Source organism: Populus trichocarpa, chromosome 12 (assembly GCF_000002775.5).
Source record: "Populus trichocarpa isolate Nisqually-1 chromosome 12, P.trichocarpa_v4.1, whole genome shotgun sequence".
Lineage (NCBI taxonomy): Eukaryota > Viridiplantae > Streptophyta > Magnoliopsida > Malpighiales > Salicaceae > Populus > Populus trichocarpa.
This window is the reverse complement of record NC_037296.2, coordinates 9,329,143-9,334,810: the sequence shown is the minus strand read 5'-3', so window position 1 is coordinate 9,334,810 and position 5,668 is coordinate 9,329,143. Positions and strand designations below refer to the sequence as shown.

General features: G+C 34.7%; 1 pseudogene; it reads right to left on the bottom strand.

Annotated features, from left to right (window-relative positions):
* Window positions 1-306: 306 nt before the first annotated feature.
* On the bottom strand, window positions 307-417 carry LOC112323685 (small nucleolar RNA R71; annotated as a pseudogene).
* Between the last annotated feature and the right edge of the window lie 5,251 nt (window positions 418-5,668).

Genomic DNA, 5,668 nt, shown 5'->3' with positions numbered 1-5,668 from the left:
ATCATGTATAGTTTTTCCTCCCGATGCATCTCATTTTAATTTTAAGCCAGGTATTATTCAACTTTTACCCACTTTTCATGGCTTAGAATTAGAAAATCCATACTTGCATTTAAGAGAATTTGAAGAAGTTTGTAACACGTATAATGACTTAAATTGTAGCATGAACACCATCAGATTAAAGCTTTTTCCTTTTTCATTAAAAGATAAAGCTAAAACATGGCTACAAAATATTAGGTCAGGATCCATTCGTGCTTGGGATGAAATGCAACAACAATTTTTAAAAAAGTTTTTTCCTTCTCACAGAACAAACTCTTTCAAAAGACAAATCACCACTTTCACTCAAAAACCAGGAGAAACATTTTACAAGTGTTGGGATAGATATAAAGACTTGCTTAATACCTGTCCTCATCATGGTTTTGAAACATGGAGATTGGTTTCACAATTTTATGAAGGGTTAACACCTAAAGATAGGCAAATGGTGGAATTGATGTGCAATGGAAGTTTTGAAGATAAAGACCCTGATGAAGCAATGGAGTACCTAGACTTGCTAACTGAAAATGCTCAAAATTGGGACACCACAGGTACGTGTGAGGCACCAGGTAAAACTCAACCTGATACATCTAATGGCGGCATGTACAACCTTAGGGAAGATCATGACCTCCAAGCCAAATTTGCATCTTTAGCTAGAAAAGTCGAGGCACTAGAATTAAAAAAGAGTGGACAAATAAAATCTGTTCAAGAAATTACGTGTCAAATTTGTGAAACTAATAAACACTCAACCAATGATTGTCCAACTTTGCCTTCTTTTAAGGAATGTCTCCATGAACAAGTCAATGCTTTAAATAGTTACCAAAGGCCAAGTCATAACCCATACTCGCAAACATATAACCCTGGATGGAGAAATCACCCAAATTTCAGTTGGAAGAGTGGTAACAATAATGCACAAACTTCACAGCCACCATTTCAAGCACAACATAATTTTCAAAATTCTCATGGATATGCACCTCCTTATGTTCCCCCTCCTAGAAGAAATCTTGAGGAAACACTACATGCATTCATTGAAAAGCAAGAGACAATCAACACTCAAAATGCTCAAACCATGGCTGATTTGAAAGATACTCTTGCAAAGTTCACATCTGCTCTCAGTTTTCAGGAGAAAGGTAAGTTTCCATCTCAACCCCAACAAAATCCCAAAGGGCAATACAATTCAAGTGCAAGTAGTTCCGGAAGCCAACATATGGATCAAGTCAAATCAGTCACTACTCTCCGCAGTGGTAAGGTTATTGAAAAACCCATTCTTGAACCTTGTGAGAAAGAAGATGAGTTAGTCTCTGAGGGTAAGGAAAGGGTTGAACCTGAACATTGCAAGGAGGAGACTGATTCCCCACCAGCACTTCCATTTCCTCATGCCATGACCAAACAAAGGAAAGTCAATCACAATTCTGAAATCTTTGAAATTTTCAAACAGGTAAAGATCAATATACCTTTGTTAGATGCTATTAAACAGGTATCGTCTTATGCTAAATTTTTGAAAGATCTGTGCACTGTGAAGAGAAAACTGAATGTGAAAAAGAAAGCCTTTTTAGCCGAACAAGTAAGTGTCATTCTTCAGAACGATAATGCTTTGAAATATAAAGACCCTGGTTGTCCTACAATTTCTTGCTTTATTGGAGAACATAAAATTAATAGAGCTTTACTTGATCTTGGAGCTAGTGTGAATTTACTTCCATATTCAGTTTTTCAAAGTCTCAATCTAGGTGAGTTAAAACCTATTTCTGTAACTCTTTTACTTGCTGATAGATATGTAAAAGTGTCTAGAGGAATAGTTGAAGATGTGTTAGTACAAGTTGATAAATTCATCTTTCCTGTGGATTTTATTATCTTGGATACACAACCTGTTGAAACATGCAATTCAATTCCTGTTATTTTAGGACGTCCATTTCTTGCAACTTCTAATGCATTGATTAATTGTAGGAATGGAGTGATGAAGGTATCTTTTGGAAACATGACATTGGAGATGAATGTTTTTAACATTTGCAAGCAACCTGGAGATGATAATGATTTACAGGAAGTAGATTTTATTAAAAAAATAATTTATGATCAATTTGAAAATTCTTCCAGTGAAACTGAGTTTAATGAATATGAAGATTTGCAAATGGTTTATTTTTAGGAAGAATCAAAGGCAAATAGTTGGAGACCAAAAATTAAGGAATTGCCACCACGATCAATTGAGTCCATACCTTCAAGTGTTCAACCAGCAAAACCCGATTTGAAGCCATTACCATTTAATCTCAAATACTCATTTTTGGGAGAAAATGAAACTTTTTCGGTAATAATTTCTTCCAAACTTAATGTTCATCAAGAAGGTAAGTTATTACAAACTCTGAAAATGCACTAAAATGCATTAGGATGGACCATAGCTGACATAAAAGGAATTAGTCCTTTGATTTGCACACATAAGATTTATTTGGAGGAAAATGCTAAACCCTCTAGAGAAATGCAACGAAGGCTTAATCCTAATATGAAAGAAGTAGTGAGGAATGAAGTCATTAAGCTTCTAGATAATGGAATCATTTATCCTATTTCTGACAGCAAATGGGTAAGTCCTACCCAAGTTGTACCTAAAAAGTCTGGAGTTACTGTGATAACAAATGAGAAGAATGAGTTAATTCCAACTAGGACTATTACTGGTTGGCGCATGTGCATTGACTATAGGAAACTTAATTCAATGACTAGAAAAGAGCATTTTCCTTTACCTTTCATGGATCAAATTCTAGAAAGAGTTGTAGGTCATGAATTTTATTGTTTTCTAGATGGCTATTCAGGTTATAATCAAATTGAAATTGCATTTGAAGATCAAGAGAAAACTACTTTCACATGTCTATTTGGTACATTTGCATACCGTAGGATGCCGTTTGGATTATGTAATGCACCAGCCACATTTCAAAGATGTATGCTTAGCATATTCAGTGATATGGTTGAACGTTTTCTTGAGATTTTTATGGATGATTTTTCTGTTTTTGGTGATTCATTTGATGATTGTTTAACTAACTTGGAAAAGGTTTTGAACAGGTGTGAAGAGAAGAATCTTGTGCTGAATTGGGAAAAATATCATTTTATGGTAACAAACGGCATTGTACTTGGTCACATTGTTTCATCAATAGGAATTGAGGTTGACAAATCTAAAATCGAGTTAATTGTCAACTTGCCAACACCAAAATCTGTTAAAAATGTTAGATCATTCTTAGGACATGCTGGTTTTTATAGAAGGTTCATCAAAGATTTTAGTGTAATATCTAAGCCATTGTGTAACCTTCTAACAAAGGATAATGTTTTTGAATTGATTGAACATTGTGAAGAAGCCTTTGTTAAACTTAAAAACTTGCTTACTTCTGCTCCTGTCATTCAACCTCCTGATTGGTCATTACCTTTTGAAATAATGTGTGATGCTAGTGATTATGCCGTGGGTGCTGTTTTAGGACAAAGAAAAGACAAGAAACCCTATGTGATTTATTATGCAAGTAAAACTTTAAATAATGCTCAAATGAATTACACTACCACTGAAAAGGAATTACTTGCAGTAGTATTTGCATGTGAAAAATTCAGATCTTATCTTGTTGGCTCACCTGTTATTGTTTTTAGCGATCATGCAGCGTTGAAATATCTTCTTTCTAAGAAGGATTCTAAGGTTAGATTGGTACGGTGGATTTTGTTACTTCAAGAATTTGATATCACAATCAAGGATAAGAAAGGCACCGAAAATGTTGTCGCGGATCATTTGTCAAGATTGACAACTGATTCAAGATCTGACATCACACCAATCAATGACTATTTTCCTGATGAATCTTTACTTTTTGTCTCTACAATGCCTTGGTTTGCTAATATTGTTAATTTTCTTGTTTCAGGACACTTGCCAGCTCATTGGAGTACCTAAGACAAAAGAAAGTTCTTGAACGAAGTGAAGAACTTTTATTGGGATGACCCTTACTTGTTCAAATATTGTCCTGATCAAATATTTCAAAGATGCATTCCCGACAATGAGGTAAGTAGTGTCATTAAATTTTGTCATTCTGAGGCCTGTGGGGGTCATTTCTCATCAAGAAAGACAACTGCAAAAATCTTACAATGTGGATTTTATTGGCCCACCATGTTCAAAGACACGCATGCATTCTGCAAAACTTGTGAAAATTATCAAAAGCTAGGATATATTTCAAAACGTCACATGATGCCTTTAAATACTATTCTTGTCATTGAAATCTTTGATTGTTGGGGTATAGATTTTATAGGTCCATTTCCTCCATCATTTGGTTTTGTGTACATATTAGTCGCAGTAGATTATGTTTCAAAATGGATAGAAGCAATTCCAAGTCATAACAATGATCATAAAACAATGATCAAGTTTTTGAAAGAAAATATTTTGAGTCGATTTGGAATCCCTCGGGTCATGATAAGTGATGGTGGAACACATTTCTGTAACAAGCCATTTGAGTCTTTAATGAAGAAATATGGAATCACACATAAAGTTGCCACCCCTTATCACCCTCAGACAAATGGACAAGTAGAACTTGCTAATAGGGAGATCAAACAAATCTTGGAAAAAACAGTGAACCCTAATCGGAAGGACTGGTCTTTAAAACTTAATGATGCACTTTGGGCTTATCGCACTGCTTTTAAAACATCATTAGGTATGTCACCTTATAGGTTGGTTTATGGAAAACCTTGTCATTTGCCTGTGGAACTTGAACACAAAGCTTATTGGGCTATTAAAGCTTTCAATTCAAATCTGGATGATGCTAGCCATCTGCGTAAGATGCAAATAAATGAGCTTGAAGAAATAAGAAATGATGCATATGAAAATTCAAAAATTCATAAAGTAAGAATCAAAGAGTTTCATGATAAGAGAATCTTGAGAAAAACATTTGATGTTGGTCAAAAAGTTTTGCTTTATAATTCTCGACTCCATTTATTTCCTGGAAAGCTAAGATCAAGATGGAGCGGTCCATTTATTGTGAAACATGTGTATCCTTATAGGGCATTTGATATTGAGAATCCAAAGAATGACAATGTTTTTAAGGTAAATGGACATCGTTTGAAAGCTTACTTTGATAATTTTCCTAGTGAAATTGAATCCATTGGTTTGAATGATCCTGTATATAAAGGTTGATTATATTGTTTTTCTCACATTGTTTTTATGTTTCTTTTTGGTGTGACTCTTGTTTTGCTAGTCTTTCTCCAACCCCAGTCAAATGGCGGATAACGGTACTCCGTGACTTTTAAGTCGGTTCTTTCAGCTTCCCATGATAACTGATATCTGTGTATATATTTGTTCAATTCCTTGTTCCTTCTCTTTTCTTTGCATCTCTTCTACACTTCTCTTTTGAAAAATGGATACCACTCTTGAAAAATTAATAAAGTATTTTCCCGCTCTACCTCAGAATGCGATTACAAAAATTTACTGTGCTAGATGTGAAAGATTGAGGTTGTTAATGAACTATGGAATTCCTGAAGATATTCGCTGTCTAATTGAAGCAAAGGTCCGATTATCAGGTGAGTCTTCCAATACTTTTATTTCATACATGCCTGGAACAGGTAAAAGCACTTTTGCAAAGAAACGTCGTGCAAAACGACTGAAAGTCTATCACCGATATGCCAGATGGACTTGTAATGC